The 25,681-nt window shown below is 47.7% G+C and overlaps 1 long non-coding RNA gene across 6 annotated transcripts in view; it reads right to left on the bottom strand.

The window, feature by feature from the left end:
• Positions 1-24,031, bottom strand: part of LOC125540634 — a 28,808-nt gene extending 4,777 nt beyond the window's left edge. For 4 of the 6 annotated variants that reach the window (XR_007297348.1, XR_007297350.1, XR_007297352.1 and 1 more), the window contains exon 1: positions 23,291-23,558. This is a non-coding gene — a long non-coding RNA (uncharacterized LOC125540634). Of the gene's footprint in view, positions 1-23,290; positions 23,559-23,587 lie in introns of those variants that run through there. The other 2 variants (XR_007297351.1, XR_007297349.1) reach the window with 2 other exon arrangements.
• Between the last annotated feature and the right edge of the window lie 1,650 nt (positions 24,032-25,681).

Below are 25,681 nucleotides of genomic sequence, written 5' to 3'. Positions count from 1 at the left end.
ACCGGATCGTCCGTGATGAAGCAGCCAGTAGTCGCGCTGAGCGCTCCCCCAAAACCTTATCACCCTTCTCCCATACAGGACTCAAAAGGTGTGGTTTCGGAGGCCTACTGTCCTGACCTGCGGTGCACGCCGCAAGCCGGGATGGGGAAGATCGTAGCAGCATCGCAGTGCTCAGGAACTTTTTGGCGAGAGGAAGGGGATCTTCTGGTGTGTCTCTCTGGAGAGGAGCGACCTCTCTTATATAGGCACAGGAGAAGGACGCGAAGAGGCTGCGGTGGGAGGTGAAGCGAACAGGCAGCGGCCGAAGAGACGCGCTGTCGTGGAATTGTCACGGCAGATGTCCTCATGAAGGGACTTAGTCGTGGAGCCATCGCTACGGGTTAGCTTGAAAGGGTTAAACCGGACAAGGGGACACGTGAGTTTTATACTAGTTCGGCCCCTTCGATGAAGGTAAAAGCCTACGTCTAGTTGTGATTGGTATTGCTGGGGTTTCGAAGGCCAGGGAGCGAATCCACTTTGTCTAGCTTCGAGTTGTCCTTTTTTCTCTCTCCCTGAACCGCCGCCGGGTCACCCCTTTATATACTCAGGAGGGCCCCGGCCGGTCTACAGAGTCCTGAGGCTGGCTCATACAAGTGTCCGCCTCGGTCTCTTCTTTCTTATCTTACAATGCAAGTTTATACAATCATGGCGGTTTACTGTCATGGGCCCTAAATCGCCTGCGGCTCTGAGCCTCTAAGCTTCATCCGTAAAGCGCCATCTTCTGGGTTTCTTTGGGCTTCAGTATAACTGAAGGTGAACCGGCCCCTCGTTGGCGGTTTACCCTCAGTAGTTATATCCTCAACATTAGGCCCCAGATTGGTTTGGACCTGTTCATGTCAATCTTCAATCCTTGAATTTTTGGCAATTCACGTAAACCGCCATATCGTCTTCTCCCTGTGAACCTTGGTGAATCGCCATGACGTCATCTTCTGTTACTGTAATAAATCATTGTGGCATCATCCCTGTATAAAAAGTTTTTATAAAGATTCCCTTCTCTTTAATTAACTCCCGAGGATCGAGGCGACAGCAGCATCCTCTTTTGCCGCTTCCAATTCCTCGATTTTCGCGCCTGCTGTTTTATCCCACTTCCTTATAAATAAGACCGAGGTGCCTTCCATTCTCCCCCTTTCCAAAACCACATCGTCTTCCTCCTCGCGACCCGAAGACCTCAAGTATCGCCGCCACCACCGTCGTTGATCTTCCAGTACGCACCGACTCAGGCCGCTGCATCGACCTGATTCTGACCAGAAATCAACGGCGAACCTCCGCAGCTCGTCCACATCCGTGAGTTCTTCTCCTTCCCCTTCTCAGATCTACATTGGAACTTTGTTGAGTTCATCGGCGGTCATCGCCGCCCGATGCAAAACCCTTGTTAGTTTTCACCTCCAATGCCCTGTTTAGATCGTAAAAACAACGTAGAACTGCTGCGGCAACTGTTTGTGCTTATCTTGCGTAAAAAATAGATCTTATTTCCATTGTTTGGAAGCCCTCTTCAAATGTATGAACTTCTCTGCACTACTTTAGGTCTAGAAATTTTTCCTTCTAGAGCGACCGTTTGATCCAAAATAATAAGTGCAACTTGTGAAACCTGTTTGTTCCACACTTAACAAATTTCCAGCTTGGGGTTCTACCTCCAAAAGGCGGTTTATCCTTTAGTGTTGATAATCTGTCGTATGTCATTAGCCCTCTCGTAAACCGCCATCTAGACTTTGAACATCCATGCCCGGTTCACTTCATACGTATACCTTGAATTGCCGGTTTAACATTTTGACAAACACATACGAACTGCCAATCGTAAATCATCCATAATCCTTTTACAGACTTTGTAAGATGACGAAGCAATTTGCTGCTTGCAACTGGGTTCCGTCTCGGACCACAGAAACGCAAATCAATGAATATATCACCACCGGCGCTTTGGCTTCAAAAAATGTCCTCCGTTGGCGAGTTCCTGGCCCTGAGTGCCCCCCTGAACCTCAAGATGGAGAAGTGATTGTATTCTTGCAACATTTAGCTCGAGGTTTCAGTCCTCCCGGATCAAAAAATTTCCAGGATGTTCTTGCCAGGCTCCAACTTCATCCTCAAGATATTGGACCAAATTCTGTGTCCAACATATGCAATTTCCAAGTATTCTGCGAGGTTTATCTGCAAGAAGAACCAACTGTCGACCTCTTTCTAGATCTCTTTCACTTAAACCGCCGGACGGAATTTTCTGATGGACCTAATACTGAACTTGGCGGTGTGTCAATCCAAAAGAGGAAAGAGGTTGATTTTCCTCACGCCAAACTTCATAGCCATCCAAAAGACTGGAACCAAACCTGGTTCTATTGTCAGAATACTGCCCCTGCCGAAGAGAATCCCTTGCCGGGCTACCGTCCGCACCGGCTCAGTAATAATCACCCTTTACCTCAGAGATTGCCTGCCAAAGATCGACAAGCCTATGCACCTCAACTCGCCAAACTCCGGGCTCTTCTTGCCAACGGTTTAACTGGTGTTGATCTCGTCTGTTGCTGGATTTCATGGTGCATTCTTCCTTTAAGCCGCCGGCCCGGATTGATGTTTGAATACACCGGCAACACCAATGATCCTCAACGGTTTAATTCAATAGAACTGACGGACGATGAAGTCAGTGAAGGTGTAAAGAAGATACTTGACGAACTGCTCGCCGTATGTACTCAAATTGGTCTGCGTCCTTTTTACGCCTCCAACAAACCGCCAGTGGTAAATATTTTAATCTTGTACTTTTCCTGATCCTTCTCCGCTTCGACACTGCTATAATAATCTTTTTGTGCAATTTCATAGGCTAGTAGCTCCTTTTGGAAAAAGAAAACTCAAGACAAAGCAGCTAAAGCTCCTCGTGGTAAGACCAAAGTCATCAAAAAAACTACCAAAAAGAAAACTGCTGAGTCTTCGGAACCACCAGAAGATGTCGATGACTCGGCTGGTGAGGTAAAGTTTGACTCCCTTGACTTCTATCCAGATATTTTACTGATAATGATTATTCCCAGGATGATGCGGAGGCCAGCCATGCAGATCATGTTGAGGTAATTTGTCTTTCTGACTCAGAACTTGTGCCGGTTCAACGATTTCGCCGTGCAGTTCGAAAAGTGAAATGCTCTCACCCTGTTGCTCATTTGGATCAAAAACTTTCTTTGGAGACATAGCAAACCGAAGGGCGTCGCACAACCCGGCACAGTGGTGAACAGGTCACTTCTTCCGGTTTACCTCACACCCCAAACCGGAAACGTCGTCCAGAGGTTGCTTGTTCTCCTGAAAAACGTTATCTTTTGAAAGGTTTCTTCCGATGCCCTCCCAATTCCTCTCATTCAAATTATCAGGCATCTTCTAATTCATCTGGCGGTTCATCAACCACTCAGCTGCCTCCACTGAAAACCGTCCCTGGGTAAGTGTGTAGTCTTCCCTTCTCTTTCATAACTCAGTTGACCATGCTAATCTTTGTTTTAATATTAGTGCTCAAGCTCGTTTGAGTAAGAAGGCCAAGACCAGCGCCCCTACCGGTGAAGTTGAACTAGAGAAAGCTCCTGAGGATCTTGATAAAAATCTTGATAATCTCATGGATGATTTTACCCTGCCAGAGCCAACTATCAATGCTAATCCGCTGGAAGCTGAACCGGCCATACATGAGGATACCTCAAGTCCACATGCTATGCCCGCAAGTCCTGCTGCTGATCCACTAAAGTCAAGTGCTAATCCGCCAAGCCCAGCCAAAGACGATGACGTTATTGTTACTGGCACTGCTTATACCACTCCGGGTGATCCAGTTGTCTTGGCAAAACATACCGCCAAGGATGAGTTTATTTCAATGGGCAAGAGGAAGATGGAAACTGATATGTCAAAATATGCTAATCTTTTTGCCCAGGATCTTCATTCCGGTTTCTTGAACCGGCTTTATACAAGTCGAGATAATGAGGCTGACTTGGTAAATCTGATGAAGGAACATTATGAGGTAAACATTTTCCTCCTTATCTTTGTATTTTCACTGCCTTGTATCCTGTAGCCCCCAAGGGTCGGTTTAATTTGTAAAAAAAACCTGGACTTTGAATTTCCAAACTGCACATTGTTGACCTTTAAGTTTTTTGAACAAACACACATTAGCCCCAAGTGCCAGGATTGAAACTTGTATGAATCCTTGGGACTTTGAATAAGCAGTAAGAAAGAATTAATCCGCATTAGCCCCCAAGTGCCAGGATTGAAACTTGTATGAATCCTTGGGACTTTGAATAAGTAGTAAGAAAGAATTAATCCGCATTAGCCCCCAAGTGCCAAGTGTAGAACCAGTTGTATGCTTGGGACTTTTGATAAAATATTGAAATGCTCCTCTTGATTTTGGCAGGCTGACATAAACCATCAACAGACGCAGATTGCTGATTTCCAAGAAAGTATCAAATCTCACCAAGAAGAATCTTCCAAAGACAAAGATGAACTTCGAGCCGCTTTAACTTCCATGGAACGACTGAAAGAAGAATTCAAGACGGAACGTGCCAACTGTGACACTGAAAAGGGGACATTGCTGAAACGGGCTGAAGACGCCGAATCTGCACTTAAACCGGTGGCAGAAGAGCTTTCTGGGTTAAAGCGTCAAGTGAACGCCATGACCTCCGCAGTATTTGGTAAGTACCCCTAGCAAAATATTTGAAATATCCATCTTGTAAGGTACCGGTTGAAATATGAAATTCTTAAACCGTTGCAGGGAGCCGCATTACTCATCTGGGCTCAGATGTACGCATGAAGCTGAAAGTAGCATATACTCTTCTGGAACAACTTTACACCGGTGCTCAACGGGTTATCTGTGCCGCCTCCTATGACAATCCGGCCCCAACACTGATCAAGGATACTCTGATAAGGCTATCCATGGTACCAGCACAACTAGAAGAGGTGAAGCGATCTGCTGCCAGGGCCGGCGCTTTGTTGGCACTTACCCGAGCCAAAGCATGGATAGCTGACTTGGATCCGGTTGACCTTGCCAAAGGCTTTCCAAGCACACAAGAAAACGGGGCAGATTTTGATGATGCAACCCTTAAAAGAGTGACAAGGGAGATGCGTCCTCTGGCGAGTCAGCTGGCAGAAGATGCTAACTTGACGGTTCACCGGTCCTATTATGATGCCAACAACAAACGGGCTAACCTTGTCATTCCGGAGGCGCAAAATCTTATTCCAGGAATCCGTAAGCACACTTATGCCCCTGACATTGATCCGTCAGAACTTATCAGTGAAGAAGCTATCTTTCAGGCCTTAACCCGGATTGACTGGACCACCACAAACTTCCAGCTGCTAGGTGGGGAAGAGGAGGCTGAATCGACGCCAGATGACCCATCAACTTCGCATCAACATGGTAATGAGACTTGATCCGGCAATTAGAGTGACCTTGTTCTGCTGGAAACACCATATTTTGGGCCTTCAAGCGCCTTGTAATAAGCTAGTGGAAAATACTTTGATCCGTTGCCCTCGTGCAGCGGGATACACTTTGCGTTGATTTGTCATGAGAATTTCAGTACTGGCTTATGTATTTTTACAATATTATGCAATCCCTGTGCCTGCATAAGGAAAATCTGTCCAGGCGGTTTACCACCGGACGGGTCAAAATACCCAACACAACTTTATAAGAAACTACAGTTGCAGCAATAATAAATCATACCTGTGATATAAAACATTGTTGTTGGTTTACCAATTGTGATTTGAAGAAAGGTGAAAACCCAACTTCCACCATACCATGTTGGTATATATATATATATACATATATATATATACATATATATATATATATATATATATATGTATATATATGATATAGAACCGGGTTGTGATGAGCACCGGCCGATTGCTGCAGACAAAGTGTCAAAGCCAGACCGGTTTTGAGGGATGCCGGATTACCTTTAATTGTATATTTTAACAGAAGATCCGTAAGCCATGCCGGGTTAAAAAACTCCGGTTTAACGTCGACCTCACGAAAAACAAAAACTTGGGAAAAAGCAAACAAAAAAACGTAGTCGAGGCTTTTCGAGGGCTGCCAGGCCCAAATCGAGGCTTTTCATGGGCTGCCAGGCCACTGAGTTAAACCATTTTGGCAAAGCCTTTTAAGATGGCCCTCCAACTAACCAATCATCGTTTTAATTTTGACAAGTTCAGGGTCTCAATGAGAGTAACTGTCAAACGTTCAACGGGTCGTGCCAGGATTACCTGGATAGGAGTGGCTTACTTGATGAAGGCAGGTTAACCCGGGGTTTTAGGTGAATACACCAGGCTTCCAAGCCGTGGGTCGATACCCAGCTACAAGGGTCCTTTCAAACTCTTTGGTATTTGACGCAAAGAGCCCCCAAGTAACTTTGTGAGTTGTGCTCAATGGGTGCCTATGTTTGAGTTGTGCGTAGCAACAAGACTCTCTTTGGCTCCTTGGGTGTGAAGCTCCCAAGCTTTGTTGTGGCGTGATAGCTGCGTCAAGAGGGTAGTAACGCTATGTTCTCTTTGGTGAATACACCTATGTTTGAACAGGAAGCCCCCATGTTAACAGATATTTGAAGAAAAAACGGCGGAGGCCCTGCTTGATAGCAAGGATGCCGGTTTATTATATTAATCATAATATATACATTGTTGAAATATGTACATATGAAAAGCCTGTGGCTTCAAGTGTAATAAGGCCGTAGGAGAGCTATGTTCCATGGCCGCCGGGTCTCCTCCTCAGAGCTACGTGAGTCTTCTCGGACGTCAATGAGGTAGTATGATCCGTTGTGCAGATTTTTGCTGACCACAAAAGGCCCTTCCCAAGGTGGGGATAACTTATGCATATCAGTCTGGTCTTGAATGAGCCGAAGTACCAAATCGCCTTCTTGAAAGGTTCTTGTCTTAACCCGGCGGCTGTGATAACGCCGCAGGTCTTGCTGATAAACCGCCGACCGAGCCAAAGCCATGTCTCGCTTCTCATCTAACAGGTCCAGCGCCTCTTGGCGTGCTTGCTCATTATCCGCTTCAACATAATTCGCGACCCGGGGCGAGTCGTGACGAATATCACTTGGGAGGACAGCCTCAGCCCCATAGACCAGGAACAAGGGTGTATATCCCGTAGATCGGTTTGGGGTGGTATTTATGCTCCATAACACAGATGGTAATTCCTCCACCCAACAACCCGGCGTCCGCTTCAAAGGGACCATGAGCCGAGGCTTGATACCCTTCAGGATTTCTTGATTCGCCCTCTTAGCTTGACCATTGGACTGGGGGTGAGCCACGGACGCTACATCAAGCCGGATGTGCTCTCGTTGGCAGAACTCCTCCATCTCACCTTTAGAAAGGTTCGTACCATTATCTGTGATGATGTTATGTGGAAAGCCGAAACGGAAAATAATCTTTTTGATAAATTGAACCGCCGTGGCTGCATCATATTTACTGACGGGCTCCGCTTCAACCCATTTGGTGAACTTGTCAACCGCCACCAACAGGTGGGTCTTCTTGTCCTTAGAACGCTTAAAGGGTCCAACCATATCAAGCCCCCAAGTAGCAAACGGCCAAGTGATGGGGATCATGCCTAACTCCTGAGCAGGAACATGAGCACGACGTGAAAATTTCTGGCAAGCGTCACACCGCTTTACCAAGTCTTCCGCATCAGAATGAGCTGTCAACCAGTAGAACCCGTGTCGGAAAGCCTTAGCAACCAAGGATTTTGAGCTGGCATGGTGACCGCAATCCCCTTCATGGATTTCTCGTAGAATCTCTTGTCCTTCTTCAGGAGAAACACAACGTTGGAATACGCCTGAAACGCTAGAACGGTGCAACTCGCCATTGTGAACAACCATAGACTTGGACCGCCGGACTATCTGCCTGGCAAAAAGTTCGTCTTCTGGTAATTCGCCCTGGTTCAGATACGCCAAATATGGAACCGTCCAATCCAGAGTGGCATGTAAAACGGCTACCAACTGGGCCTCCGGATCAGGAACAGCTAAATCCTCCTCTATAGGCAACTTGACAGACGGGTTATGCAAGATATCTAGAAAGGTATTAGGTGGTACCGGTTTACGCTGAGATCCCAGTCGGCTTAGAGCATCTGCTGCTTCATTCTTGCGCCGGTCGATGTGCTCCACCTGATAACCCTTAAAGTGACCTGCTACAATATCCACCTCGCGCCTATAAGCCGCCATGAGCGGGTCTTTAGAATCCCAAGTACCAGAAACTTGCTGAGCCACCAGATCAGAATCTCCAAAGCATCGAACCCGGCTTAAGTTCATTTCCTTAGCTACACGAAGACCGTCGAGCAAGGCCTCGTACTCCGCTGCATTGTTAGTACAAGGAAACATTAAGCGGAGAACATAACAAATCTTATCTCCTCGAGGGGAAGTGAGGACAACTCCAGCCCCCGAGCCTTCCAGCTACCTGGATCCATCAAAGTGAATGGTCCAGTATGTATTATCCGGTTTGTCTTCTGGTTCCTGTAACTCGGTCCAATCATTGACGAAGTCCACAAGCGCCTGAGATTTGATAGCTGTTCGGGGTGTATACCTCAAACCATAGGGACCAAGCTCGATCGCCCACTTCGCAACCCGGCCAGTTGCCTCTCTATTCTGGATTATATCGCCCAGAGGAGCAGAACTGACCACTGTGATAGGATGACCTTGAAAATATTGCTTGAGTTTCCTACTTGCCATGAAAACTCCATACACTAGCTTCTGCCAATGCGGATATCTTTGCTTTGATTCGATCAGTACCTCACTGATATAATAAACTGGTCGTTGAACCGGATATTCTTTTCCGGCCTCCTTACGCTCAACCACAATCGCCACACTGACCGCCCGGGCGTTGGCAGCCACGTACAACAATAGAGGCTCATTATCAACTGGAGCAGCGAGGACTGGCAGTTCAGCTAGCTGCCGCTTCAATTCCTCGAATGCCGCATTGGCGGCGTCAGTCCAGACGAATTTATCCGTTTTCTTCAACATCTGATACAGGGGAATCGCCTTCTCTCCCAAACGGCTGATAAATCGGCTGAGGGCTGCAATCCGGCCCGCCAGACACTGAACATCATTGATACACGCCGGTTTAGCCAAGGATGTGATTGCTTTGATCTTCTCCGGATTTGCCTCAATACCCCTGTTAGACACAAGAAAACCCAAAAGTTTGCCTGCCGGAACACCAAAAACGCATTTGTCTGGGTTGAGCATCATCTTGTAAACCCGAAGATTGTCGAACTTCTCCTTGAGATCATTTATCAGGGTTTCCTGCTTCCTGGACTTCACCACGATATCATCCACATAGGCATGAACATTACGCCCGATCTGGTTGTGAAGACAATTCTGCACACAACACTGGTAGGTTGCTTGGGCACTCTTGAGCCCAAAGGGCATAGAAACATAGCAGAAGGCTCCAAAGGGAGTGATGAAGGCTGTTTTCTCCTGGTCCTTAACTGCCATCTTAATCTGATGATAACCTGAATAAGCATCCAGAAAACTCAGGTGCTCACAACCCGCCGTTGCATCAATGATCTGATCAATACGTGGGAGAGCGAAAGGATCTGCCGGGCAAGCTTTATTCAAATCAGTGTAGTCCACACACATACGCCAAGTGCCATTTTTCTTAAGAACAAGCACCGGATTAGACAACCATTCGGGATGAAACACTTCGACGATAAACCCAGCTGCCAGCAGCCGGGCTACCTCTTCGCCGATGGCCTTGCGTCTTTCTTCGTTAAAGCGGCGAAGGTACTGTTTGACCGGTTTAAACTTAGGATCAATATTTAGCGTGTGCTCAGTGAGTTCCCTCGGTACACCTGGCATGTCAGAAGGTTTCCATGCAAAGATGTCCTGGTTCCAACGGATGAACTCGATGAGCGCGCTTTCCTATTTCGGATCCAGATTTGTACTGATACTAAACTGCTTGGATGAATCACCAGGGACGAAGTCAACGAGTTTAGTCTCGTTAGCCGGTTTGAACGTCAGGGCCGGGTCATGCTCCGTCATAGGCTCCTTCAGAGGGGTCATGTCCGCCAGATCAACATTGTCTTTATAGAATTTCAGCTCCTCTGTTGCACAAACCGATTCAGCATATGCCGCTTCACCTTCCTCGCAATCCAAGGCAATCTTTCGACTCCCATGTACTGTGATCGTCCCCTTATAACCCGACATTTTGAGCTGTAGATAAACATAACAGGGTCTCGCCATGAATTTTGCGTAAGCCGGCCGTCCAAATAGCGCGTGATATGGACTCTGGATTTTCACCACCTCAAAGGTCAACGTCTCAGACCTGGAATCAAGCTCATCTCCAAACACAACTTCCAAAGCAATCTTCCCCACAAGGTATGCCGATTTACCTGGTACTACACCATGAAAAACAGTGTTTGATAGTTTAAGATTCTTATCTGTCAACCCCATGCGACGGAAAGTCTCATAATACAGGATGTTGATGCTACTCCCTCCATCCATCAGAACCTTGGTAAACTTATAGCCCCCTACCTGAGGGGCTACCACCAAAGCTAGTTGACCCGGATTGTCAACCCGGGGTGGGTGATCCTCTCTGCTCCATACAATGGGTTGCTCCGACCATCGTAGATAATGTGGTACGGCCGGTTCAACAGCATTGACTGCCCTCTTGTGAAGTTTCTGATCTCGCTTGCACAAGCTAGTAGTGAACACATGATACTGTCCGCTGTTCAACTGTTTGGGGTGACTCTGGTAACCTGACTGTTGCTGATTCCCTCGGTTATTCTGCTGGTTATTACCATGGTTGTTTTGATGGCCCTGGTTGTTCTGAAATCCAGAGTTTGAACCGCCGCCTCCATGGAAACCTGGGCCTGAACCGCCCGGTGGATCCTGATCATACCGGTATAAATTAGAATTTTTGAACTCTCTCATATGTGACAATCCTTCCAAAGATGTGTGGAAGGGGCCTCCTTGGTTCCATGCTTCAGGCAGGGCTGGTTTAACAAACGCTCCAGATTCATGCCGTGCTGGGGCGGTTTACCTTTGCGACGCTGCATATTTATGTTAGCCACCAAATCTGAATTATCTGCTTTACGCTTACTGTTATTCCCATGGCCCCCTTGGTTGTGGTGCTGCCATTTTGTACCGCCGTTCTTCTTTCCCTTCTCCGGTTTGTCCTCCTCTGAATCCGGATCCTTGGTATTATCTGAATCGGCATACTTAACTAAAGCGGCCATGAGTGTTGACATGTCGTTGCAATGACGTTTGAGCCTTCCCAACTTCTGTTTCAACGGCTTGAAACGGCAATTGCCCTCCAACGTTAATACTGCGGTATCTGCATTAATACGATCTGACGAATGCAAAATCGTCGAGACCCGTTTAACCCAATGGGTCGTGGACTCCCCCTCCTCTTGGATACAAGCGGCCAGATCTACAATTGACATCGGCTGCTTGCACGTGTCCTTGAAGTTCTGGATAAACCGACGATTTAATTCGGCCCATGAATCGATAGAGTTGGTTGGCAAGCTCTTCAACCAAGTGCGAGCTGTTCCTTCCAGCATCATGGTAAAATATTTAGCACATACCGCCTCATCCACATCTAACATCTCCATTGCCATCTCATAGCTCTCCACCCATGCCTCTGGCTGCAAATCGGTGGTGTAATTTGGTACCTTACGAGGTCCCTTGAAATCCTTGGGCAATCGCACATTACGCAATGCGGGAGTTAAGCATGGTACCCCTAGGGAGCTGAACATTACCCCTGGCTCCACGGAGGCAGTGGGGTGAACCGGAGTATGTTGTCAGTGGTGCGCACTGCTGGACACGGCCGGTTCATCTTCCACGCGCCTGCTGTAACTCCGGCTTGGTCGGGAGTGGAATGAATCCTCTCACGGCTGTGTGAATACACTTGCTGTTGATTTAGTGCTGTCTGAAGGAGATCCCTGGCCCGACGCGCTTCCACTGCAACTGGTGATTCGCCGTCGGTTGGGAGAGCCGCCAGGCGTGAAGCGGCGGCCACAATATTATCCAACGGGTTGGAATAATGCCCGGGCGGCGTTGATGATACAACGTTGTTCTGGCGAGGCAGGTTTGTTGCGCGTGGCTGAACCGATGCTCCTGCTTCTGGTGCCCCCGCCTGGTTTGGCGCGGGTTGGTTACCAGCTCCTGCCCCTGGCGTGTTGAAAAGATTCTGCGGCTCATAAACCGACGGGAGACATGATCGGTACCTTCTTCTCATGACCTCTTCTGAAGCATTCTGATCTAGTCTAATCCGGTAAGCCTGTGCTTCCAACTCGGCCCGCTCTGTGGCCATCCTAGCATTCTCTGCTGCCAGGTCCGCTTTAGCCTGGGCTATCTGATCTTTCACTTTTAGAATCTCCGCATCATGCTGATCCCTGGCTGTTGCGTCTACCTCCGCGGACATCAGTGCTGCTAGAGTGTCAAACAAATCAGACAAGACTTGGGCCGGAGGCGGCGCCGAGCTTCCTGCATGCGGCGGTGGATGAATGAGGCGCCGGTCGTGTGCCGGCCATGAAGACAGCGGCCCGGTTTGGCAGACCGGGGGAATCCGGAATACTGTTGCCCTCGGATCCTCCCTTAATCCGTCCGTCGTACAACTGGTAAAGCGATTCGGTTTCTCCGGAAGACTCGTCATCACTACGGACTATGGTTTCTCCATCGGAGATCGGTTCCTCCTCGTAACCCGAACCGTGGACGACACCTACGAAAACATGCCTGGCCTCAGGCTGAACCGGTGAAGAACTTGCATGCCGAGCCGTCTCGATGTTGTCAGTGCAGGTGTCCGGCTCGGGGGCTGGTTCGCCGATCTTGCCGATGAAGATGTGAATCCCACCAAAGGGGACCCGGTACCCATATTCGATTGAATTAGCCTCGGGACCCCATCCTGCGTTGTCGATGTAGAGCTTGCCGCGGCAACTCTTCGTCATCCGGCCCACAGCATATCCCGTAAGTCCATCGAAGCTGCCCTTCAAGAACTCGAAACCATCGTGCGATAGCCCCACGGTGGGCGCCAACTGTCGTGGAATTGTCACGGCATATGTTGTGACGCCCCCGATTTAATCGTACACTAATCATACACGCAAACGTGTATGATCAAGATCAGGGACTCACGGGAAGATATCACAACACAACTCTACAAATAAAATAAGTCATACAAGCATCATATTACAAGCCAGGGGCCTCGAGGGCTCGAATACAAGAGCTCGATCATAGACGAGTCAGCGGAAGCAACAATATCTGAGTACAGACATAAGTTAAACAAGTTTGCCTTAAGAAGGCTAGCACAAACTGGGATACAGATCGAAAGAGGCGCAGGCCTCCTGCCTGGGATCCTCCTAACTACTCCTGGTCGTCGTCAGCGGGCAGCACGTAGTAGTAGGCACCTCCGGTGTAGTAGGAGTCGTCGTCGAAGATGGCGTCTGGCTCCTGGGCTCCAACATTTGGTTGCGACAACCAGGTAGAAGGGATAGGGGGAAAAGAGGGAGAAAGCAACCGTGAGTACTCATCCAAAGTACTCGCAAGCAAGGAGCTACACTACATATGCATGGGTATCAAATGGAATAAGGGTATCATATGTGGACTGAACTGCAGAATGCCAGAATAAGAGGGGGATAACTAATCCTTTCGAAGACTACGCTTCTGGCAGACTCCGTCTTGCAACATGTAGAAGAGAGTAGACTGAAGTCCTCCAAGTAGCATCGTATAGCATAATCCTAACCGATGATCCTCCCCTCGTCGCCCTGTGAGAGAGCGATCACCGGTTGTATCTGGCACTTGGAAGGGTGTGTTTTATTAAGTATCCGGTTCTAGTTGTCATAAGGTCAAGGTACAACTCCAAGTCGTCCTGTTACCGAAGATCACGGCTATTCGAATAGATTAACTTCCCTGCAGGGGTGCACCACATTCCCCAACACGCTCGATCCCATTTGGCCGGACACACTTTCCTGGGTCATGCCCGGCCTCGGAAGATCAACACGTCGCAGCCCCACCTAAGCACAACAGAGAGGTCAGCACGCCGGTCTAAACCTATGCGCACAGGGGTCTGGGCCCATCGCCCTTAGCACACCTGCACGTTGCGTACGCGGCCGAAAGCAGACCTAGCCTAGTGGCGTTCCAGTCCAATCCGGCGCGCGCCACTCAGTCGCTGACGTCACAAAGGCTTCGGCTGATACCACGACGCCGGGATACCCATAACTACTCCCGCGTAGATGGTTAGTGCGTATAGACCAAATGGCCGGACTCAGATCAAATACCCAGATCTCGTTAAGCGTGTTAAGTATCCGCGAACGCCGACCAGGGCCAGGCCCACCTCTCTCCTAGGTGGTCGGAACCTGCCCTGTCGCTCCGCCTCAAAGATCCACTCGCGGGTGCTCCTCAAACCGACCCGTCTTTAGTCACCACATGTAGCATGTATAAAGTATATAGTATATACTCGTGATCAACTCCCGAGTGATCACGGCCCGATAGTATAGCATGGCAGACGGACAAGGATGTAGGGCCACTGATGATAAACTAGCATCCTATACTAAGCATTAGGATTGCAGGTAAAGGTAACAACAGTAGTAGCAAGGACAGGCTATGTATCAGTATAGGATTAACGGGAAGCAGTAACATGCTACCCTACTCTAATGCAAGCAGTATAGAGAAGAGTAGGCGATATCTGGTGATCAAAGGGGGGGCTTGCCTGGTTGCTCTGGCAAGAGAGAGGGATCGTCAACTCCGTAGTCGTACTGGGTAGCAGCGGCGTCGGTCTCGGTGTCTAGCGAGAGAAGAGGGGGGAGAAACAATAAATATTTAAGCAAACAGATGCATAGCGATGCATGACATGACAAGTAGCGGTGCTAGGGGTGCCCTATCGCGGTATGAGGTGATACCGGTGAAGGGGGGGAACATCCGGGAAAGTATCCCCGGTGTTTCGCGTTTTCGCACAGATGAAACAGAGGGGGAAAGTTGCGTGTTCGCTATGCTAGGGATGCGTGGCGGATAAACGGGCTGCGTATTCAAATTCGTCTCGTCGTTCTGAGCAACTTTCATGTACAAAGTTTTTCCATCTGAGCTGCGGTTTATTTTCTATTAATTTTAAAAGATTTAAATCATTTTCAGGATTTATTTAATTATTTTAATACAACATTATCCAGAACAGTGCTTGCTGACGTCATCATGACGTCAGCAGTCAACAGAGGTGTTGACTGGTCAACTGACGTGTGGGACCCACTGGTCATTGACTGTTTAGCCTAATAAGTGTTTAACTAAACTAACTACTGTTTAATTAAACTAATTAGTTAGTTAGGTTAATCTAATTATGACTAATTAACTTAATTAATTCCTTAATTAATTAATTAATTAAATTATTATTATCTATTTATTTATTTTATTTATTTTACATATTATTTTTAATTCCTTTTCTTTTTTTTAACAAAACGTTCTGGGGCTGGGGCCCCCATGTCAGTGGCCCCAGGGGCCTAGAGGGCGCGGGCGAGCGGGTGCGGGCGCTCGCCCGAACGGGGCGCGGGCAAGGCCGTGGTCGGCGATGGCCACCGGAGCGGCGGCGCGGCACCAGCAAGGGGAAGCAGGGGCGAGGCCAGGTGCAGTGGTGGCCGGCGGAGAGGCGGGGCCGCAAGGGCCACCGCAGGCGCGGCGGGCGCTAGGGAGGCGCAGCGGCAGCAGCGGTGCGTGGCCACGGCAGGGCGCGGGCGAGCAGCAGCAGAGGAGCGACTGAGGCAGCGGTAGCGAGCAGGGGGAGCGCAGCGTCGCGGGGCAGAGGCCGCGCGGGCACTGAACGGCGGCGAGGCGAGCAGCGGGGCCACGCGAGGCCGCGGTCAGAGAACCAGGGGAGAGAGGGAGGGGGCCGGAGCTCACGGCGGGGCGTAGGGTCTCGGCCGTGGGGTCGAGGTGGTCCGGTGACGACGGCGCCGGCGAGGAGGAAGGCGACGGTGGCGTCGGGGGGGGGGGGGGGGGGGGGGGGGGGGGGGGGGGGGGGGGGGGGGGGGGGGGGGGGTTGGGGGGGCGGGGTCCGGGCGGCGGCGGGGGCTCGTGGGGGCCGTTGGGGGGGGGAGGACGAGGACGGCCGCGCGACGGGGAGACGAGCGGCTGCGGCGAGGGACGGCTCCGGCGTCGTCGTCGAGCGGCGGGGGCGCGTTGGGCTCGGCGCGGTCGTGGGTTCGCTTCCCCGATCCAGATCGGGGAGGGAGCGAGGGGGGCGAGCGGGGTGGGGCGAGTGGGGGGGAGTGGGGATCGGGTGGGGGGTTAGGGTTCGGGGAGGTGGCCTTGTAGGCCAGAGAGGAGGGCCGGCTGGGTCGGCCGGTTGGCTAGCTGGGCCGGTTGGCCCAGGGTGGGGGGGGGTTGTGTATTTTCTTTTTCTTTTGTTTATTTTCTGTTTTTGTGTTTTCTTTTATTTCTCAATTTTAGTAAAATACTACAGTGGCACCAAAATAGAGGTTGCAAACTAAGCCACAGCCACAAACCACTTAGCACCGAAACAAAATAGTTTTGAAATTGTTTAACATTTTGAAAGCATTTAAATAATTATTATTGCTACTATTTTATTCATTTTAGAGTGTTTAAACATTTTATAAAGGTGTGCTTTCTCCACCATAATTACCTATGCAATATTTGGTCCACTCCGAACATTTTAGTTTTAATATTTGAAAACTTTTATTCTTTGGTTGATTTTGAATTTGAATTTGAATCAGTTTCGAACTAACACGAGATTAGGAACTATAAACGAGGTCACGTGGCAGCACTAGCAGAGGATCACTGTAGCTTAATTATCCGGGCGTTACATATGTCCTCATGAAGGGACTTAGTCGTGGAGCCATCGCTACGGGTTAGCTTGAAAGGGTTAAACCGGACAAGGGGACACGTGAGTTTTATACTAGTTCGGCCCCTTCGATGAAGGTAAAAGCCTACGTCTAGTTGTGATCGGTATTGCTGGGGTTTCGAAGGCCAGGGAGCGAATCCACTTTGTCTAGCTTCGAGTTGTCCTTTTTTCTCTCTCCCTGAACCGCCGCCGGGTCACCCCTTTATATACTCAGGAGGGCCCCGGCCGGTCTACAGAGTCCTGAGGCTGGCTCATACAAGTGTCCGCCTCGGTCTCTTCTTTCTTATCTTACAATGCAAGTTCATACAATCATGGCGGTTTACTATCATGGGCCCTAAATCGCCTGCGGCTTTGAGCCTCTAAGCTTCATCCGTAAAGCGCCATCTTCTGGGTTTCTTTGGGCTTCAGTATAACTGAAGGTGAACCGACCCCTCGTTGGCGGTTTACCCTCAGTAGTTATATCCTCAACACGCGCCGTTCGAATTCAGTGTCCACTACAGAAAAACATTTCAACTCCCACGTGACCTTTCGTATACCCATCCGTGCGTGGCAAAAATTTAGACATCGGCTCGGCTCATTCCCGCAACCCGCGGCGCGGCGCGTCATGACGAGGCGTGGCGTGGCGTGGCGAGGCGAGGCGGGCGGCGGAGGAGGAGCGCGCGTGGATGTCCCTCTTGTTCTCATGTTCATACATGTGGGGAAAGAACCTCCCTTATAAAGAGGTCCAACTCCTTCTAAACTAGCAATGTGGGACTAAACTTTTGTTCCACCTCTTGCCTTGCACAAATGGGCTGCGTGGGCCTCTAGGATTTATTAGGAATTTCTGAAACTGCTATTGGGCTAGGCCCAAAATAGACAAAATTCCAGCAATCCCCCACCAGATCCCAGAGGCACACAAAAATTTTCCTTTGGTTCCAAAACACTGTTTTATATACCGGTACTGCAGTGGAGACTGTTAAGTTGAACTTTCACCTAGAACTCTATGCTACACTAGTAAGCAACTTGAACAGTGGACTGGGCCTTGAACTGCAAGTTTTCTGCGAATCTAGCTTCACATAAAGCCTTGACCGATACGTGGCTACTGTGGGTCTTCCCCGCGGGTGGAGCTTATGCGTCATACTCCGTGACCTTTCATGAGTTTACTGGAGAGAACCCTACTCTCATAGACTGCGACGTTTGACAATCAGACTCATATAGGTGTGTTCTTCAAAAGATGTTCTGCAGGATAACATCTCTGCTTAAATAAGCCACTTAGAACACATTAAGATATACATCAACCTGCCATGCAGATAAGGAGAGTATTGCATCTTCATGGAGTGGTATTGTGAATAGTAAGGATACTCTCCTCTCAGTTGACCAACAGCTTGTCTTCCACATCTAATTCACGGGATCTCCGATCACAAAGAATAGGTTACCACTGTGAACAACTCATATTGTGGGTCTCATACCCATCTCCCTCGATGCATTATCTATCACATTACGTGATAGACCCTTAGTAAAAGGATCTGCCAGATTTTTTAGACGTTTGGATATAATCCAATGCAATAACTTCGGAGTTTTTCATTTTCCTGACAGACTTTAACCTTCTCTGAACGTGTCTTGATGACTTCATGTTATCCTTTGAGCTGCTCACTTTCGTGATCACAGTTTGATTGTCGCAGTTCATAAGGACACCCGGTACAGGTTTCTCAACAACCGACAAGTCATTCAAGAGCCGGCGAAGCCAATCTGCTTCAACCGTAGCTGTATCTAGTGCTGTGAGTTCTGCTTTCATTGTTGACCTCGTTAAGATGGTCTGCTTGCAAGACTTCCAAGAAACAGCGCCACCTTCATGAGTGAATACATAACCGCTCGTGGCCTTTATCTCATCAGCATCTGAGATCCAGTTTGAGTCACTATACCCTTCAAGCACCTTTGGATGCCCGGTGTAGTGAATTCCATAATTTGCAGTGCCTTTCAAATAACGCAAAACTCTCTCTAGAGCTTTCCAATGCACATCTCCTGGTTTTGAAACAAACCGACTCAGTTTGCTAACAGCAAAAGAGATGTCAGGTCTTGTAGCACTGGCTAAGTACATAAGCGAGCCAATAATCTGAGAATACTTCAATTGGTCTCTAGCAATTATTCGATTCTTTCGAAGCAACACACTAGCATCATATGGTGTTGGAGAGGGCTTGCAGTCACTATAGCCAAAGCGACTCAAGATCTTTTCCACATAGTGAGATTGAAGCAATGTAATCCCACCATCATCGTCTCTCAACAACTTGATGTTCAGAATGACATCAGCCACTCCTAAATCCTTCATCTCAAAACAACGAGATAGGAAATCCTTGACCTCCTTAATAACATTCAGATTGGTTCCGAAAATCAGTATGTCATCAACATACAAGCACAGGATAACTCCCTCGCCCCCACCATGGCGATAGTACACACATTTGTCAGCTTCGTTCACAACAAAGCCTGCAGCTGTTAAAGTTCGTTCAAACTTCTCGTGCCACTGTTTGGGTGCTTGCTTAAGTCCGTACAAAGACTTCAGCAATTTGCACACTTTCCCTTCCTGACCATCTAGTACAAACCCATCTGGTTGTTCCATATAAATTTCCTCGTCCAACTCTCCATTTAGGAAAGCAGTCTTAACATCCATTTGATGAACGAGAAGACCATGCGAGGCAGCTAGTGAAAGTAGAACTCGAATAGTGGTCAGTCGAGCCACAGGTGAGTAAGTATCAAAGAAGTCTTCACCTTCCTTTTGGGTATAACCCTTAGCCACGAGCCGAGCCTTGTACTTTTCAATAGTACCATCAGGCCTAAGCTTCTTCTTGAATACCCATTTGCATCCTATAGGTTTGCACCCATAAGGACGATCAGTTATCTCCCAAGTTCCATTTGCCAAGATGGAATCCATCTCGCTACGAACCGCTTCCTTCCAGTAGTCAGCATCTTCAGATGCATAGGCCTCTGAAATAGAACTGGGAGTGTCAGCTATGAGGTACACAAGAAAATCATCACCAAAGGACTTTGTAGTCCTCTGTCTCTTGCTCCTAATAGGAACTTCATTGTTCTCCTCCACAGGACTTTCAAAGTGTTCCATCGAAATTGTGGGTTCGGTAATTGTAACTGGTTCCTGATTCGATGAACTAGGCATCTCCTGATTAGATGAGGTAGCCATATCCTTCATGGGAAAGATATCTTCAAAGAAAGTCGCATCATTCGACTCCATGATCGTACCGACATGCATGTCAGGTACCTCAGATTTTACAACCAAGAATCTATAGCCAATGCTATGAAAAGCATATCCCAGGAAAACACAATCCATAGTCTTTGGTCCAAGCTTCCGCTTCTTTGAAATTGGAGCATTGACTTTCGCCAAACAACCCCATGTTCGCAGATAAGAGAGTTTTAACCTTTTCTTCTCCCATTCCTCGAATGGAGTTATCTCTTTGTTCTTTATGGGGACTCAGTTCAGGACATGACATGCTGTCAATATCGCCTCCCCCACCATGCCTTGGAGAGACCCGATGTATCTAACATGGCGTTAACCAAATCAGTTAGAGTACGGTTCTTTCTTTCGGCCATCCCATTTGACTGAGGTGAGTAGGGAGGAGTCCTCTCATGGATTATACCATGTTCCGCACAAAAAGCATCAAACTCATTGGAAAAATACTCTCCACCACGGTCGGACCTAAGCCTCTTGATTTTTCGATCAAGTTGGTTTTCCACTTCAGCTTTGTAGATCTTGAAAAAGTTCAAAGCCTCATCCTTAGATTTCAGAAGATACACACGGCAATATCTAGTGGAGTCATCAATTAACGTCATGAAATATTTCTTTCCACCTTTTGTCAACACACCATTCATTTCACATAGATCTGAATGTATGAGCTCTAGTGGTGAAAGATTTCTTATTTCCGCAGTCGTGTGAGACTTACGAGGTTGCTTAGCTTGCACACACACTTGACACTTAGATCCCTTGACGGTGGTGAAACTAGGGATTAAGTTCAACTTCGCTAGTCGCGACATGCAACCAAAGTTAACATGACAAAGACGTGAATGCCACACATCGGATTCACTATTGTTGCAAATATGATTAACAACTTTATTGCAAACGTCTGATAAGGATAAACGAAACAAGCCTCATGACTCATAGCCTTTACCAACAAAGGTTCCATACTTGGATATTACAAATTTATTCGACTCAAAGACAAGCTTGTAGCCATCTCTACACAGAAGAGATCCGCTAACAAGATTTTTATTGACGGAGGGGACATAATGCACGTTCTTCAGCCGCACGATCTTCCCCGAAGTAAACTTCAGATCGACCGTGCCAACACCATGAACAGAAGCACTTGAACCGTTGCCCATCAGCACGGTTGAAGTCCCTGCGGTCTGATAAGACGAAAACATGGAAATATCACCGCATACATGCACATTAGCACCCGTGTCAATCAACCAGTCAGGAGAATGACATACTGAAAGAATAGTGGGAAATATACCATACCCAGCATCCTTCATGTCAGTGTCTCCAATGACAACATTAGCGGTCTTGCCGCCTTTCCCAGGATGACGCTTGTCATAGCGATTAGGGCAACTAGGAGCCCAATGATCAGGATCCCCACACACATGACAAGCACCTTTCTTCTTGCCATTCTTCTTCTTGAAGTTCGTGTGTTGCACAGCCTTGTTCTTCCCATCAAACTTTGCTTTTCCATCAAACTTGCCCTTGTTCTTGAACTTGTGGGGCTGGAAGTTCTGCTTCTGTACCACATTGGCACTAGATCCTCCCTCAATACCTCGAGCACGTGTGTCCTTTGCTCTCGCCTTTTCTTCCACATCAAGAGTGCCAATGAGATCTGGGACGGAAAACTCCTGCCTCTTATGCTTCAGCAAGGTGGCAAAGTTCCTCCATGAAGGAGGAAGCTTAGTGATGATACCTCCGGCAACAAACTTGTCTGGTAGCATACAACTGAAGTGCTCAAGTTCTCTAGCAAATAACTGTAACTCATGAGCTTGCTCAACCACGGAGCGCTCTTCAGTCATCCTGTAATCATAGAATTGCTCCATGATGCACAACTCAGTGCCAGCATCCGAGACCCCAAACTTGGCCTCGAGTGCATCCCACATATCTTTTCCATTATCAATTGACGCATAAGCATCAACTATGTTCTCACCAAGAACACTCAAGAGAGTAGCCTTAAACAGAGTATCCATTTTCTGAAAAGCTTGTGCCCGTTGAGCATCAAGCTCTCCTTCAGGTTTGCCGAGAGTGGCGTCATAGCAACTCATGGTTTGAAACCATAAGACTACTCTCACGCGTCACCTCTTATAATGGATACCCTCAAACATAGGAGGTCTCATGGAAGCAGCAAAACCACTTGGGGTAAATTGCCTATAATAAGGTTTTTGGATTGTTGGAAATATGAGCAATTTACCAAATGATTTTATTAACAGAAATACTAGATAAAGCATGACTAATATAGAAGAGATAAAACAAGTCATGCGTTCTGACAGAGAGAAGGTAAATAGCTTCTGCATATATGAACCGTAGCCTATCATATCTAAAGCAGACAGTATAGCAAGTAGCATATATGAAGTAGAACCTAACATGTGTAGGACAAGGACTAGAACAAGGAACTGCGGCAGAACCTTTAACAGGAAAGACAAGAACACGTACGGGATAGCAGCAGCAGAAGCGCTGGACTTGGGGTCGGTGTCCTCGCCTGCCATGTCGTCGAGGAGGTTGTGGACGTCGGGGAAGTAGTTGTTGGCGACCGGATCGTCCGTGATGAAGCAGCCAGTAGTCGCGCTGAGCGCTCCCCAAAAATCTTATCACCCTTCTCCCGTACAGGACTCAAAAGGTGCGGTTTCGGAGGCCTACTATCCCGACCTGCGGTCCACGCCGCAAGCCGGGATGGGGAAGATCGTAGCAGCAGTGCAGTGCTCAGGAACTTTGTGGCGAGAGGAAGGGGATCTTCTGGTGTGTCTCTCTGGAGAGGAGCGACCTCTCTTATATAGGCACAGGAGAAGGACGCAAAGAGGCTGCGGCGGGAGGTGAAGCAACGAAGGGAGACGAAGCGAACAGGCAACGGCCGAAGAGGCGCGCCGTTCGAATTCAGTGTCCACTACAGAAAAACGTTTCAACTCCCACGTGACCTTTCGTATACCCGTCAGCTCATTCCCGCAACCCGCGTCGTGACGAGGCGTGCGGCGGAGGAGGAGCGCGCGTGGATGTCCCTCTTGTTCTCATGCTCATACATGTAGGGAAAGAACCTCCCTTATAAAGAGGTCCAACTACCTCTAAACTAGCAATGTGGGACTAGACTTTTGTTCCACCTCTTGCCTTGCACAAATGGGCTGCGTGGGCCTTTAGGATTTATTAGGAATTTCTGAAACTGCTATTGGGCTATGCCCAAAATAGACAAAATTCCAGCACACAGACCCAAAGCTGCTATCCTTTGTACAATAATATCCATAAAAAAAATTCAACATCGTAAGAACTTACATCATATAGATCTCCGACTGCGAGAACATCTCCAACAGCTGAAGCAAATAATAAAAGGAGATATTTTAGAGGGCCTTCCAATGATTAACAGGAATGTCCCTCGTTCACAGTTAAAATATGCTAAATGCATTGCCCAACTTTTTTCACTTAAATTCCCAGAGTGCATCGTCTTTAGATCTAATAGCAATAGTTTTTAGTGGGCGCTTCAAATTTAACAGGAATGAGGTTGTGACAAGTGACACAGAAAGAGTAAATCAACGAAATGTACTGATTATCAATTTATCATGCTGAGCTTACCTGGATTCCCAAAAAAATGTTCCCGAGGATACCAGGACCCAGCTCAACTGAAAGGGGCTGCAAGTGCACAGCTAGTATTATATTGTTAGAAGAGCAAACAGTGGATCTCAAGGGAAGAATAAAAAGTGTAAAAATGAGAACTGAAAAATTCACGTTAATAGTTTTGATAGGTCACACCGCGTAATTATTCGTTATATTCACACCATTTATGTTTTGTTCACTATCAAATAAGCTAAATCCGACCAAAGGTATTGATCTGCTAGGAAAAAAGACCCTGATCTGCAATGCTACAGAACTAATAAGATTAAGCTTAGAACTGTGACTGTACAATGCAAATAACTATATAGAACCGTGGAAACGACGTCCTAGTTCTAAAATTTGCAGCACTGCTTTTCCATCTAGCAACTAAAATTAAGCATGACAATGTTTACAGTCCTAATCAACATTATCCATGCTGAACCAGAATCACGTTGCAGGCCTCACAATGCATCACAGGATCCACTGTAGCTGTAGCAAGAATTCATTATCAAAGGAAACAATGAAGATGTAGCAGGTATTGATCTTTACAGGAAACATTGTCGTTGCTGCTGGTTTTAATTGTGTGTGCACAAATTAGCATCCCAAAGATCAGATAGTTAGGTTGTCTTGGCTATGCATGACACACACAAAATAGTACTTTGTATGAATAGAAAGTCATCTTCTAAGAGGCACATACATTTTGTCCATACAAAAATAGGAGGAAATTGAATTCTTTAATTAAGCCTGCCAAATTTCAAAATTGAAACCTCTGTATGCCTATGCCTGTAAATGGGTCATCCTATACAGAACGGTCTAGTGCATATACAATTAGTAAGTAATGTACACATACATGTACAGAAGACCCAAGAGCCATGGTTGGTACTTCAGTTTAATAGCAAGAGGTTCCATATAGTCGAGAACATAGTTGGAAAATTCCATCAATAACATTCATTGATTAGAAAGGATTAAACTACAACTTTGAAGATTCCAACTCCAGTAGTTCCAACAAGGCTGCATACCCCGAGCAGACCTTGGAACAGATAACCTGCACGCGCAAAATCATCTATTCTATCAACATCCTATATTCATCATCCGCCTCTCCCATTTCCTCTCTCCACTGCCTCCTCTCAACCCATCCCGCTAAGCCCCACCTTCCCACCTTCGCCTGGTCGATGCATACGGCCTTTGCATCACAGTGCGCAAACCTTCATGATCTAAATAGATCTACCTTTCGTGTCAATATATAATGCTTGCTCACAGCCCATGTCTCAATCTCTTGAAACAACAAAACACGGGGTTTTCTTTATTCTTAATTGAAACTACAATGTGGTATTCTTTTAACTCAAACTACAATGTGCAGATTATATATTTAGATTATTTATATTATATATTTGAGTAGTTGTGACAAAACAAAACATCGCTGCCGATACTATTGTGGATAACCCAATATAGCAAAACTTTGGCCTCCTTTTCCTGTAGTTAGGCAAATTCAGGAGCATAGCAACACAATGGGATGGGAAGGTAAGCAACAAAACTTCAAATGTATGAGTTGCTTGGGCTGCAAATTTCTGAAATTCTCACTAATTCAATATGTCCTCATAAACTGTAACCCTTTTAGGGTTGAGTGTGGCATTGGCGTTGGATCATGATAATTCACATACGGCAATTGTTCCAGAATAATTGTTCCTGATGTGTGGAAGGATCATGTATGTATGCATAACCAGAAGGATCATGTATGTATCAGATTATCTTGTGTGGAAAGAACAGAACCACAAGCATGTTGTTCAAACAAAGCACACTTGAATGTAAAGAAAACTTACTGGCTCGGATGAGATCGTCGACGGCAGAGAGGAGCAGAGGAAGGCGGGCGGCGGAGAAGAGGATCGGCGAGCGGAGGGCGAGGATGGGCGGGAGGTGGGAGAGGATGGGCGGGGCGGCAGCTCACACCCGCGACGGCTCCGGCTGTCCCACGGCTGTCCCACGGCGGGGTCGAGTGGCGGAGGCGAAGTGGCGGCGGCCAAGCTGCGGCGGGGCGGCTCCGGCGGCAGGGGAGGCTCCCGGCGAGCCGCGGCTGGG

The sequence above is a fragment of the Triticum urartu genome, chromosome 2 (genome assembly GCF_003073215.2).
Source record: "Triticum urartu cultivar G1812 chromosome 2, Tu2.1, whole genome shotgun sequence".
NCBI lineage: Eukaryota > Viridiplantae > Streptophyta > Magnoliopsida > Poales > Poaceae > Triticum > Triticum urartu.
Note: the sequence above shows the minus strand (reverse complement) of the source record. Positions and strands in the feature narration are given on the sequence as shown.